Source organism: Nyctereutes procyonoides, unplaced genomic scaffold (genome assembly GCF_905146905.1).
Source record: "Nyctereutes procyonoides isolate TBG_1078 unplaced genomic scaffold, NYPRO_anot_genome, whole genome shotgun sequence".
NCBI lineage: Eukaryota > Metazoa > Chordata > Mammalia > Carnivora > Canidae > Nyctereutes > Nyctereutes procyonoides.
In genome coordinates this window covers 30,543,099-30,557,653 of record NW_026575052.1, presented here as the reverse complement: position 1 = coordinate 30,557,653, position 14,555 = coordinate 30,543,099, and the positions used below count along the sequence as shown (strand labels likewise).

The window sequence follows — 14,555 nt, the reverse complement described above, 5'->3', positions numbered from 1 at the left end:
TTACTCCCCACAAAGACCACAGGAAGGTCCCAAAGCCTCCTGGGCCTCTAAACAAAAATACCCCGTAACTGTTTGTCTCTGACTGGAGGGAGCCTTCTCTACCCAGAGGCACCGCTTCCTTCAGGGCAAGCACCGAAGCAGACAAATAATCATTCATTTATGAAAATGAAACATTCATGAAGGACTCTCCTGCGCGGCCAGCCGAGTTTAGGCAGGTTCTGATCTGACTTTAATTTAATTAAGCTGTATTTATTTAATCAGCCCAGAGATCTGTATCCTCAGGCAGGAATGTGCTGCCTGCCTCTGCTGTGTTTTGGTCTGTGGGAGGAGGGGGGCTGTGGCCTACCCAGTGTTTTGGATCTGGGGCCGCAGAGGCAGGCTGGCCGGTGGTCTAGGTTCAGGTGAGGGGTGGTGGGGGACGCGGCTTTCAGCAGCTCTGTGTGTGTGTGTGCGCGCGTGTGAGCACGTGTGCAAATGCACATGGGTGTGCAGGGCCCGTATTGCTCGGTGTTCTGGGGTCTGGCTCTGCAGCAGGAGTGTCTGAGAAACCAGGCCAACCTGCAGTCTGTGTTCTCAGCCACGCCGGGAGGAAAGCTCTGGAAAAGAAGACCACACTGTGGGTTAAGGACCACATCGTTCCGAGTGTCCTCCACAAATCTCTTCTGGGTGTGGGAAAGCGTGCTGATGCCCAGGCCCCCCACCCAGACTTGCTGGATCGCCCCAAAGTCTGAGAGCAAATGTGTTGTCAGGTGTTACTGTCCTCAGGAGTGTCTGCATTTTAAGGATGGAAGCGGGGTGGGCAGAGGGCAATGGCCTAACCCACTCGGAAGGAATCATTGCAGCAGGCTTCAGGCATGGGGCGGGGCGGAAATTTGGGAACAGAAGTGTTTCTTGAGCCTCTGAAATCACTCCATCGGAGGACCGCGTCTGTCTGCTACAGGTAAGGGGAGATCGAGGGGCCAGCTGTCATGCTGGGCCTGCCCCGCGAGGCGGGGGTGCACGTCTGCGCTGATGCGGACAGTCCCAGTCTGCATCCAAAGGCCTGAACGAGGAGCGCTGGTGTCCAGGGGTGGGAGAAGATCGATGTCTCAGCTCAGGCAGAGAGCGAATTTGGCCTCCCTCCATCCTTTTTGTTCTTTTCAGACCCTCAATGGGCAATCCGTCTCTCTCTCTCTCTCTTATCTATCTATCCATCTATCATCTACCTTTCTCTAAATATATCTCCTTTTGGTTCTGTTTCTCTGTAGAACTGTGACCGTGTCCCCCACCTAACTCCTCCTGGGTTCGAGATGGGCACTAGCGGTGGAAGGAGTCACATAGGGACTCTTCACTGACCAAGGTGTGGGCTTTTCCTTCTTTTTTGCCTTTTTTTGCTGAATGACAGACAGGAGTAGCAGAGGGCGAGCTGGAGTGTCGTGAGTGAGGAGAATAAGGGAGAGGATGGGAGGAGGGCCGCCGTCGAGGGTAGCTGGGGGCACCTTTGACAGACAGGCAGAAATGCTGCATGTGTTTTCGTCGCGTATGCTTCGCTGGTTGCAAATTTCCTTTCATGTTGTTTCAAACTAGAGCCGAGAAAGAGAATTTGGCGTCAGCTTTCCCTGAGCTCAGGGTTCTCTCCTTTCCTCCCATTCATTTTCCTTATCTGCTTTCTCAGGGAAGAAGCCTGCCTTGCCGTCAGCCCAGGGTTGTCATGAGGATGAGAGGAAAGCTGTGGTGTGAAGTGTTGAGCTCTGGGAGAGGGGGTCCAGCGTCCCACACTCAGAAAAACTCAGTATCGTTATGGAGACTGTGAGGCTAGCAGTCCAGTTGGTTTTATCAATTTCCAGGCCTTGATGAAAGATCTGTTATGATTTTGAGAAGTCTTTCTTTTCCCAACATACTAATTAACTACACTTTTTTTTTCTCTTGGCAAAGCAGGTGCTTGGATATTTTTAGGAGATTCCCCTTTGTCAAAGATCCCTGTGGCTTGGTGTGGAGTCGTATGCATTATTCCCAGGGGAACATCTAGACTATTTGTTGGGTGAAAACCTTGCTCTTTGCTCTCCTCTAGAAGGTAGATGTGGATAAAATTGTATATAATCACATTTTCTGAATTTCTTTTCATGCCAATCTGGACATATCCCATTTAAAAAATCGGGGCTGGTTCTCAGACTTTGTTTCTTTGTGTGTACCATATGCTTTTCCTAGATAGCTTTTAAAACTTTGCTTAGCACAGGGCATTGGAGCCAGTTACTCTTTCCATTGCTGGGGGATGAGGAGTCAAGGGATGGGTGTGGACAGACAGCTCCTCTAACTCCTGTTACATTGGGGTCTTAGTCATCTCTGTTCATTCGTATCTGCCCACCTTTCCACTCATCCTTCCATTGAACATCTCTATATACCGACCTTGGTGGTGGTAAGAGGCACCGTGAGTACACAGATGAGAATGACAGTGCATGCCCTTGAGGACCTTAAAGTCTAATAGGGGAGATAAGGCATGTGGTGTCGCAGAGCAGTGTGCTAGATGTTGTGAGGAAGGAATGCATGGAAAGGGTGGGAGCCCAGAGGACGACCTCAAACTCAGGAGTGAAGGTTGAGGGAGGTCTTCCTAGAAGGGATTGCATCTGAACTAAACCTCAAATGATAAAAGGAGTAAAGGAGGGCTTTCCAAGTAGCAGGACCAGCAAGTACCAAGGTATATACTGGGGTGGAGAAGTGGGCATGGTACCAGAACTACATCTGTTTTAATATTGCTAGAGCATCGATGGGAATGGAGAGCACCTGCTGAGGCTAGAAAGGTCATCATCAGGCTGGAGGCCATGATCATGAGTTTGAATCAAGGAGGAATCCAGAAAAAACAATTTAAAGCAGAGTGATGAGATTTGCAATTTCTGAAAGCTCCTTCCAGCTTGGGGTGGAGGATGAATTGAAGGAGGCAAGACTGGCTGAAGAAAATGAGATCAGTTGCTAGCTGTTGAAGGGATGGTAGTGAGGCCCTGCAAGGAGGTAGTGGCCGTGGGAGACTGAAGTGGAAAATTAAGGACATTACTGAGGAGTAGAGTCAACAGGATCTGGTGCCAACTGGAGGGAAGGGAGGAGGAGGAGTTTTCAGTGTCAGGATGAAAGGGATGCCATTAATTCTTGCATGAGGCACAGGCAGGAGGACAGCTTTGTGGGAAGGAGCCTTGAGTGCAGGTTCCAACAATCTGAGGAGAGAGCCTCTGTCTAGGTCTTGGGTGAAAGTTCCGGGCAGGCGACGGAGATTTGACAGCAACAGGTGTAGGTGTGGGGCTGGGCTGGACCCCTGGGGATGCCCACATTTACTGAAGAGCCACGGAAGAGGAATGACAAAGGAGCCGTGGAGGGCTATCCAGAGAAGAAGGAGGAAAACCGGAGTCCTGCCAGCCCAGGCAGTGACATCTCAAGGTGTCACATGCTGCTGAGGGGACAAGACAAATGGGCATGGAAAGGTGCCCACTGGGTTTAATGGCAATGTGATGGACTGTCTTGTAGAGAGCATTTTTGGTAGGGGGTGGAGGCAGGACCAGAAAGGACTGAAGAGGGAAAGGCCTGTGAGGAAGCTGATGGAGAGATTGTAGCTTATTGTTTAAAATCTTGGCTGTGAGAAAGAAACGAGTGTCAGTGAGGATGTAGAGGAAAAGGAAACCATGTGCACTCTTGGTTGGAATGTGAATTGGTGCAGCCATTATGGAAAACAGTGTGGAGGTTCCTCGAAAATTAGAAATACTGTGTGATCCAATAATCCTACTCCTGGGTACTTGCCCAGGGAAAGTGAAGGCACTCACTCAAAAAGATCCATGTACTTTTATGTTTGTTGTAGCATTATTTATAACAGCCAAGATTTGGAAGCAACCCTGGTGTCCATCAGGAGATGAATGGATAAGAAAAATGTGGTATATATATGCAATGGAATATTACACAGTCTTGAAAAATGAGATTGTGACATTTGAGACGACATGGATGGACCTAGAGGGTATTATTTATACTAAGTGAAGTAAGTCAGACTGAGAGAGACCAATACTATATGGTTCTGCTCATAAGTGGAAACTAAAAAAAAAATTGAATAAATAAAAAGTAGAGTCGCAACTGTAAATAGAGAACAAAATGATAACGGCCACAGGGGAGAGTGGTTGTGGGCAGATTGGGCAAAACAAAAGGGGAGTGAGAGAGAGATAAGGTCCTCCAGGTGTAGGACGAGTATGTCACAAGGATAAAAAGCAGAGCATAAGGAATAGAGTCCATGATATTGTGACGGCCATGTAATGGGACAGGTGGCAGCTATACTCATGGGGGACACAGCATCATGGGCGAATTTGTCAGTTCACTAAGTTGTATGCTTGAAACTAGGGTAACTTTATGTATCAACTCTACTCCGGTGAAAAAACAAGATAGGCTAATTGCTGTAAGAAGACTAAGTCCTGGAGGTGTAACGTGACACCCAGCCCGGTGCCCGTGGTTGACGACACTGTACTATAGACTACTTGGAAGTTGCGGAGGGACACATGGGTGGCTCAGCGGTTGAGCGTCTGCCTGTGGCTCAGGTCGTGATCCTGGGATCTGGGATTGAGTCCCACATCGGGCTCCCTGCATGGAGCTTGCTTCTCCCTCTGCCTGCGTCTCTGCCTCTCTCTCTCTCTGTGGGTCTCTCATGACTAAATAAATAAATCTTTAAAAAAATTCTTTCTAAAAAAAAAGAAGAATGTTTTAAAAAAAAAGTTGTGGAGAGAGTAGATCTGACATGTTCTTACCGCAAAACACCAGTTGGTCATTATGTGAGGCGACGGGGGTGTTAACTCACCTTACTGTTGTTAATGATTTTGTGACACATACGTGGCCCAAGTCATTACCGTGCACTCCTTAAGCTTACACGATAGTCTATGTCAACTGCATGTGAACAAGGCTAGAAAAAAATTTGGCTGTGATGGAGAGAGAGGGGGGTGATAATTAGGGAGAAGATGGAAAGGGTGGGTGAGTCCAGGGGCTAGAAGTGAGATAATTCATTAAATTAATTCATTCCTCTATTTATTAGGCATCTCTCATGGAACAGATGCTATGCTAGGCGTCGTGCAGGTACCAAGAAACGTGAAGCATCCTTTCCAGTGTGTTCGGCGTATTTGGCGAAGCCTCGGGAATGCAGAGCCAAGGGAGCTATTCCCCCCTTTGCTAAGAAATAAATGAAGCCGGTAGTAGAAGGCGCACTTTGGAGTTCTCTGGTAGACCTGGGGTCAGACCCTGGCTGTTTCCCTCGGGCTGTGTGACCTGGAGCTACTTGTTTAATCTTTCTAAGCCTCGGTTTCCTCATCCGTAAAATCGAAATAATATCAGCTGTGCAGATTCCTTGAGGGGATCGGAGGTGAGGTCTGTGGTTGGCGTGGTCCAGTGTTGTCTGCAGCTCCCTCACCGCGGCCTCAGCCCCCGGTTAGTGCGGTGCCCGGGCCTTGGCGGGGCAGCGGCCTGGGCTGGGATGAACGGCAGCCTGCGGTATGCAAGGATCCTGGCGCATGCTGGCAGGGGAGTGGCCCTTCCTGGGCTGCTCTGGGGCCAGTTGCAGATCTCTCCCTGGATCTGGGAGGATGAGATCCTGAGTGGACAAGCGAAAGGCCCCCGCCTCTGGCTGCAGCGGGCCGTGGGGTGCACGTCGAGGCGAAGGGGCCTGGCCAGGGGCAGGTGAGCAGGAGGAGGAGCCGCTGCCTACAGGTGGCCTCGCTCGGGGCCGGGCTCTCCCCTTACCCGGCCAATGGCGCCTGGGGCTGTGCCTCTGCTGGGGACCCACGTGTCCCCACCCGGTCGCCCCCCTTGGCCTCAGCTCGGGCTCGCCCAGCAGCTGCGAAGGAAGAGCCAGAAGCTGAGGCAGTTGCTGCTTCATGAATTCCTGCCTGGACAAGCGTAAAGCACCGCCACGCAGGCTCTCTCTTTGGAAAACTAGGATCTCCTTGCTATTAAAAAAAAAAAAAGTCATGGAACAGCACAAACAAAAATCACTCAGACATAATTGCTAGAAATATTTTGGTGTGGTTTCGGCTTCCTGCCCTGCGCCCCCTCTTACTGGGCGCTGCGTCTAGTTTCCTCTCGTCCTTGGCCTTAGAGGATGGCAGAGCCTCCTCCTGGGGGGAGGCTCTGTGACCCGCAGAGCCAGGAGAGAGGCCACCGCACGTCCCGGACAAGCCGGAGGCTCGTAGTGGCTACTTACATCTCGCAGAATGCTCCAGAATCCCGGAGAGCGCTCCCCAGAGCTTCCCCATCAGGATGCGGATAGCGAGTGTGGGAGGCCCGGGCAGAGTGGGGGGTCCCCAAGGGCAGCCTCATCTTTCCCTGGCTCCCGGGGTGCCAGGCGTCGTGGGGAGGGCGGGCTCCTCCAGCTGTGAGCGACAGGAGGTGGCGAGCACACCCACCGTGTGCCTGGGGACCCCGTGAGCTGCCCACTGTGTGCCTGGGGACCCCCCCCCCCCGTGAGCACGCCCACCGTGTGCCCGGGGACTCCCGTGAGCATGCCCACCGTGTGCCTGGGGACCCCCCCCCGTGAGCATACCACCGTGTGCCTGGGGACCCCATGAGCACACACCATGTGCCTTGGGACCCCCGTGAGCTCTGACTCTGGTTCCATAACCTCCCCAGGATTGGCTTCCAGCAAGTCCCCTCCTCTGTCCCTGAGTGTCCCCATCTGGAACCCTGGGCTGGGGCTGCCTGCCGCTTCCTGCATCAGAAAAATGTCTGCAACACGATACACGAGAAAATAGGAGATTAGGAGCCAGCAGAGCTTGGTTTGGGACGTAGACCTGCGGGATCTTGTGGACAAGTCACTTGCCCTGTTTGAGCCTCGGTTTACCCTGCGTAACATGAGGAGACGGTAGGGACAAGGACAGTGATGCTCGCAGGATGTGTGCCAGGTGCTGGGTTGTCACACTGAGTCTTCGACCTTCTCGGGAGGGAGGCGTTATTCTCCCCGTTTTAAGGGTGAAGTGTTTGAGGCTCAGAGCGTGACTTGCCCAAGGCCCCACAGCTGGGGACAGGCTCTGCTTCACAGGAGAGTCGTAGGGCTGTGTGGGAGTGTGTTTTCAGCTGTGCAGCCGTGACACACGCGCATGTGCACACATATAATCTCACCTGATTTATCATGTCGAGCTGTCGTGAGCTTTTCTTTTATTTTTTTTAAAAGCCCTGAATTCTGGGTTATCACTATTTGATTTTATTCAGCAGACGTCATTGGACGTGCTGTGGAATGTCAGGAACTCTGTTGGGCACTATGGTGGGGAGGGCCGCACAGCCCTATCCCGTGGGGGTCACAGGCCTGCGGGGGGCTCACAGGCCTGCGGGGGGCTCACAGGCCTGTAGGAGGGTCACAGGCCTGCAGGGGGGGTCACGGGCCTGCAGGGGGGTCACAGGCCTGTGGGGGAGGGTCACAGGCCTGTGGGGGGCTCACAGGCCTGCAGGAGGGTCACAGGCCTGCAGGGGGGGCTCACAGGCCTGCAGGGGGGTCACAGGCCTGCAGGAGGGTCACAGGCCTGCAGGGGGGTCATAGGCCTGCAGAGGGGCCATGGCAGGTGTGAAACCACGTCCAAGCAGGCCAAGGCCTGGGGGGTGCTGAGAGCCGAGCTTTGCTCAACAGCGGTTGCCAACACTGGGCTCGGGCCAACCCCAGAAATCCTGAACCCCCAGGGAAGGCATGGGGCCCAGGCGTTTATTTTTTGGAGGAACTCTGTCGGGGTGGGTGGGTGCCCGGAGAACTGCGGAGCTCCTGAGGAGGTGGCCTCCCGACTGGCGGCCAAGGCAGGTGCCCGGGGCCCTGTGCTGCCAGGGCGGGCGGCCTGAGGCCTCCCGGGGGCGGGGGGGGGGGCTTGGGTACCGCCGAGGCGGGCTTCCTGGGGGGCCCGGGCACCCCGCTCCTCTCCTCTGCCGGGGGACAGCAGAGGCCACGGGAGGGTCTGGGCGCTGCCGAGGCCCGGGCGCACCCACACAGGTCCTTGCGGCCCAACGCTGGACCCGGCTGGGCTCCCTCCCCGAGCTGGGCAGTGGCGCACCCTCTGCCTCGCCTCGTGCAGAGGCACCAGGACCGAGGCGCCCTGGCTGGCGCGGGGCCGACAGGTGCAGTCACGGCCAGGCCGGCCTCACGGGCGTGCCGCTCCCAGCGTCACCGAGGGGATGCGCCGGGGCCAGGCCCTGAGCCGGACTTACCGGCCATGTGGATGCGGCCTCTGCCCCAGGGCCACCTGCTGGTGTTGACCCAGGCTCTGAAGGCCCTGGAAGCCGCTGGCCATAGGTCCCGCCTCCACACACGCCTGAGTCGAGGGGTAGAGTCCAGAAGGACCCCTGGGCTGGTTCCTGGCTCCCGTGCATCATGGTGCACCTGTTCAACCTGGGGCGTCGAGGCAGGAGTTGTCAGAGCTTCTCGGGGGGGTGACGGAAGCGGAGGGCGAGGTTCCTGGAGGCAGAGCCGCCACCCGGCCAGGGCCCTGCGCATCGGGGCTGGAGGGTCCGTGCTGTCCCCAGCCGGGCCGACCCCTGGCAAGCTCCGCTGGGGGCCCGCCACCACTCAGGCCTTGCCCCGTTCCTCCAGTTGAGCACCTCGTGAATAAATGAGATGAGCTGCCTCCAGGAAGCATCTGCTTTGCTCATTTATATCGTGCGTAACTTCATCAGTATGTGGCTTTTACTACGTGTCTGTTAAGGAAATGTCTATTCTTTACACGTCCTCGTCCTTCTAGTTAGTGCATAACTGGAGCCAAACAGAAAAAACAAACAAACAAAAATCCAGTCCTGCCCGTACTGTCGCTTTCCCCCTGGATCTGACATCTTCCTATCCGGCTTCTGCCTTCGATGACTCAGGCTTTGCCTTCGGCAACACGTCCAGGACACTGCCACTCCCAATTTGTCTCAATGCCACAGCAGTGCCACCACCTGCCTCATTGTGGCCACGGGGGAGTCTTTCTCATCATAAAATGTCAGGACTAGGAGGGAACTTACATGTTATCTAGCCTGGGGATTTTGAAAAATTCTCATTTCCTTAGTGAAACTCTTTAAAACAGAATCTTATGTGGAATTCTAAAGGTAGAGGAGCTTGGGGTGAAGCATGGCTGCGGGGCTAGAGGTATACCCGCTAGGCCCCCCTCTCGTGCTGGCCCTCCCTACTTCTCATCCCCCCGAGTTAAGAGGCAAAGTGATGAGCAAAGTGTGTCCCAGACAATGCAATCTCATAGTCAGTGAACAGTCTACTGAACCTAGATCCTAGAGTACCAGGACAAGTTGATTACAAAAAAATAAGATTGCTTTTGTTTTTGTCGTTTTCATTTGTTAAAATTCTGATATTTTTGGCGTGGGTGAATAAAAGGAACTTTTTCTTTACTAATGGGCTTTGTCTTTTAGTTTGCCAGACATTTGTCAAGCATGTGATCCTATTAAGTGCTTAAAAATTCATGATTTGAGTGCAAACAAAACTGGTCTCTGGTGCTAATCAAAATCAGAGTGCCTATAGTTAGGATCAAATGCCATTGCCAGTAGTGGGCGTCCCAAGTAATCATGGCTTAAACAAGCTGGAAGTGTGTTTCTTTCTCACTGTAAGGTCTGGCGGGTAGACAGTTCAGGGCTAGTATGGTGGCTCTGTTCCAGAGAGTTCTCTGTGATATTTAGGGCATGGCTTTAGGCTTCTTGTACCAAGATGGTAGCTAGAGCTCTAGCCATATCTATAAGACATCAGATGGAGGAAAGGACAAGAAAAAAAGGAGGCAAAGGGCGCATCCCCATTTTAATGGAATTTCCCAAACATGGCCAAAAGGAAACCTCCGTTTACATGACCTGGCTTGGTTGAACTCATCATAGATCGTTCCTAAGTATTACCCCGGGCAACCATGTGCCCAGCTAAAAATCAAGGATTGTACTATGATAAAGAAGATGGGGACAGTGAATGTTGCAGGACATTGTGCCTCAGAGTGGACTTCTCATGTTTATTTTCCCCTCTTCTTTGATTTTCATAAGCAGATTTTGAGGGAGCCTGAGCATAAGGTATGGAGTGTGTACGGAGGGTGGGGGTGGGGAGAGTAGGATGGACTCCAGACAGGGTGGGCCTGGTGGGTAATGGCTGATGGAGGCAGATGTGGGCCAAATGAAGTATGAGAGGTTCAGTGACCTGGAAGTCTGTGTCAAGTGCTCACCAAATTTTATGCTCGTGAGGGTTCACCTGTCTCATCCCCTAAGGCAAGGCTGTGTAGTCACATCGTTTATTAATCGGACAATAATAACATTGCTTAGTACAATAGAACATTATCTGGCCCTAGATCCTCTCTTTGGGGGTAGAGGAGTTTATGACAAAAAAAATAAAAATACTAAAAACCAAGCAAAACAGAAAAAAAATTTATGGGAACATTTAATACTGAGTAGTCAAGGCATGCCAAAGACCAAAAATACATTGCACAGAAGCATGACAAAGCCCATGTGGGAAAAACAAGCTAATGTGAGATGGGGGCGTATGAAACATCATGATTTCATTTTGGAGCTAATGTGGGCAGCTGTGGACAGTCAGGCTGCTTTAAGTACTGAATAGCAATTATTGAATTATATTATCAATAATGATGGGATTTCTTTAAAATTTAAGACCAGGTCATAAAGCGCCTGGGTCTTATCTCTGTGTACAGTGTACGAGGTGTGGGCGATTTCCTAGCTGCCGGAGTGCATCCCTGCCTCTGAGGTAGGAAGGCATTTAATAGACTGAATCAGTGCAGCTTTCTTTTGGGAAATTTCAATTTCATCGCAAGCAATTTACATAGAGCGTCGCAGCTTGAATTCATAGCTCATATCTCGGTTGCTTTGGAGATAGCTTCTCTGTTGGAAAGGCAATTACTATCTGCAGGAGAAGGCTGTCTACCATTAGTCTCCAGTTTTAAACGTTGACAGGTGGAGATGGAAGTGGGGGCGGGGGTGATTAATAAAAGGCTTTGTCTTTCTAGTCCACAGAAGGAAAGGGATTTAAGTGTTACGATTTCCCGGTCCCTAGAGATAATTTTTTTCCAGAACATTTCAAGCTTTTGACCAAAGTGAGAACATGAGTCCTTTTTGTAATCAGTGAGTTTTGTCTCATTAAGAATATAGGGATGAACGTGAAATGACCAAAAGTCGATCCCTTGAACTTTTACCAAGCCATGGAAAGGAAATCGAGTGATGCTGTAAAACCAATCTTGAGCCACTGGATATGGAGAGCTTTGAAATCTAGATAGTGGTTTTTGCTATAATCTTTGTTCTTAAGGACAATGGAATTGCACTCTGGTTGTTGATGCTGAGTGTTCTGCAGCACACAGCAGTCTCTGTGACGGTGTTCGTGAGATAGCTTTTCCCCTCAACAGCTAATGTGTTAAATTGTTAATGTGTTAAAATGTGTAAAATTGTTGCGTCCACGTTTTAGATTGTGGTTCAGCCAAACAGATGTGTATTCCGTGAATGACTTATTCTGTGTGAGGCTCTGACATAGCCCAGAGGCTTGTGCATTCAAATCAGAGACCTGCGCTGAGACCTGCGGGCATTTCCATCTAATTGACTTAGGCATGGGGACCCCGACTCCTTCTCCTTTAATCATCACCTTATACTCAAGGCTAAAAGGCTATAATTATTTGAAGTAGCTGAAATTTGAGTGACCCAGATAATTATCTCAGCAAGATGGGCTTAAAGTTTATTGACACAAATGCCAGTTTCATTAAAGGTTTGGTACAAAAGGCAGGTCCATGAGACAGCTGGTTGGCCGAGGTGAACTGACAGTGAACGGCACCAAAGACATAGGAATCACCAGGGACTTTGAAGTAATTACCATCATTTCCATAATACAGTTAGCAGAGGATTATGGGAGGCCAGAGAAACCTTCATAGTTGCTTTGAGTTGGAGGGCATCTTCCCTCATCATTCCTCAATGTGGAATCCAGAGCGTCATGGCTCAAACTCCACCCGGGCTTCTACTTAGTCTAAAAACTGGTTGATGAGTCAAAGCAAATGAAAACTGTATTTGTCCCTAGACTGTGGGTAGCCAAAGCTAATACTATGATAATAGTAAATTTTGCATAGGTATAGATTTTGAAATCTTACCTTACGCATCTATTTCTTTTGAAAGATAAGCACAAAGCCCACCTAAAAAAATAGCACAATACCTACCTGCTGTAAAGTTTAAAACATTTTTTTAACATTCACCTTCTGAATTTAAACACACACAATCAAGTCCTCAATACTGTATTGTAGGGTTTATTATTTATTCTTAAAGAGTGAAAATTCTACATGTGATTAATCATAGATCACTTTGGGGATTAAACACGTTTTTATACCAGTAGGCAAATGTTACTACCTACTCTTTGTTGACATGTAGTAGACGTGTTATGTTTCCCCATCTAGATTATAAGCTACTAAAGCAGGTGCCTCTAGTAACGATATTAGCACAGACTTAGTGGCTTAAAAACACATATTTATTATTTCACAGTTTCTGTGGGTTAGGAAACCAGGCATGACTTTATTGGGGGCTCTGCTTTAAGATTTCTCGTGAGACTGTAATTAATACGTTGTCAGAGCTGAGGTCTCATCTGAAAGCTTGAAGGGGGAAGAATCTACGTCTAAGCTCAAAAGTCTTCCATGTTTTTCTCTCCTCTAGCACCAAGTACTATGCTTTGTAGATGCCATAGGTACTTGTTAAGAAAAAATGGAGATTTTGACTTCCATACATGGAAAACTATATGGATGGGTAACTAAGAGTGAGTGAAGTCACTATCCTGTGTTTGACTTCCTCTTTGAGGGAATGGATGGGGATGGAGGCAATAATCGTCCAGCCTTTGTGGACTGTAACTCAGTTTGTGAATATGCCTCTGAACCGATCACGTTTCGGAGTGGAAAAGTATAAATAACAATGATAATAGCTCCTGTTCCTTGAGCACTTAACCTGTGCCTGGTACTGTGGTTAGCAGATGAGAAAGCAGAGGCCTGGAGCAGGTAAGTAGCTTGCCCTGGGATTGTGAAGTCGGAAGACCTTATTCTATTGATGCCAAAGCGCGTGTTCCCATCCACTCTGCTTTCTTGCCTCTGATAATTATTTAAAACTGCCCAGTTACCTTATACTGATAGGTGGCACTTTGGATAGGACACAGAGCACTTTAGCTCTGTGGGGAGTGAGGTGTGCTGCTGCTTTAATTTTGGGGTTCCTTTGTTCAAGGGAAGGGTTAAGAAGGGATAAAAACCCTCACAGCAAGGCACTGTTAAAATTGCTTTCCTTTTTATAAAGGCCACTTTTAACAGCAAACAAGTAATAAATCAATGTCTCACCTCTAGCATAGTTTAGCAGCTAGGGTTGGGGAGAGGAGGCAATGATCAGTCATAGTCAGCAGTAGTGTCTGGAGACCGGCAGTGAGGCTGGTGTTCCGGGGTGTCTGCGTGCAGGGGGATCAGCAGAGCATGAGGTGATAGAACAGAGCATGAAGCCAGTTGCACACATGCGATCTATGTTCCTTGTCAGCTGTCCCCCTGGCCTCTAGCCAGGGCAGGATTTTCTCCCTCAAGTCAGGTTATTGTGCCCTTGTGGTTTGGGGCCCTCAAGGTCCCAAACCATTAACGTAATAATCACATTGCTCTGGGCAGATTTCTGCCCAGTGTCCTTTGTGTTATGCTGCAAAGACAAATCAGAAACACATTTATCAGTCAGAACAAGTCAGCCACCAGTCATTTTGAAAGGTAAAAATAACTTAGCAGTTGATATTTCTGTATATTATACTCAGGCATGCACAGACATAGGCCCTTAAACACAAACACAGAGGAAGTGACAGTACTATGGGTATTTTACCCAGGGAAGGAACAAGGCTATGGTTTTCTCCAAAAAATTTCAGACCTACCATTTATTGTATATGCTCACTATGGTGACTCTTCCTTCATTACTTGTTACACTTAAAAGCTAGAATATTTGATGGTTTCTTGCAGCTTCTTAAATTGTTCCAGAATGTGTCACTAATGGGTCAAAAATGTTATACTCAGTCTGATATTTCCTGCTCCTCCTTCCCTCTTGACAGACACTGCCATCCTACACTTCCCCACCTGGGTACCATTACCATTAGGTCAAGGTGCAGAAGTACAGAGATCTACTTATCCCTCTTCTGAATGCCACTGTCTCTGGAAACTCTACAACTGGGTGGCCAATGCTATTTGACTGGAACAAAGTACTAAAGAAAGAGTGTGTACAAGAGAAGAAATGATTGTTTACATACTCAGGCAGACCAGTCTTCAGACTCAGTCTGAAGTGAGTATGCAGGACGGTGATTTGTAGGAGGAAATATCAGAATGCAGAAAAGTGACAGCTGAAAAAGAAGGGAAACAGGAAATAACCAGCTTTGCAGTGGTTTTCAAATTTTGTAGTACAATCAAAAAATTTAAGTAGTTTCAAAATTCTAATCTCTAGGCCACAGCTCAGAGCACTCACATCAGTGTATCTGAGGGTGACACTCAAGCAAAAGTATTCTTTAAAACTGCCCAGTTACCTTATACTGATGACCTCCAAGGAGAGGAGGCTGCCATTTCCAGGTATAAGCATCTTGTCAGTTATCTCTCAGTGCA

At 49.6% G+C, this 14,555-nt stretch overlaps 1 long non-coding RNA gene across 2 annotated transcripts in view; it reads left to right on the top strand.

Annotated features, from left to right (window-relative positions):
• The first annotated feature begins 459 nt into the window (after window positions 1–459).
• LOC129513827 (uncharacterized) overlaps window positions 460–14,555 on the top strand; it is an 81,022-nt gene continuing 66,926 nt past the window's right edge. For both annotated transcript variants that reach the window (XR_008665306.1, XR_008665307.1), the window contains exon 1: window positions 460–940. This is a non-coding gene — a long non-coding RNA (uncharacterized LOC129513827). The remainder of the gene's footprint in view (window positions 941–14,555) is intronic.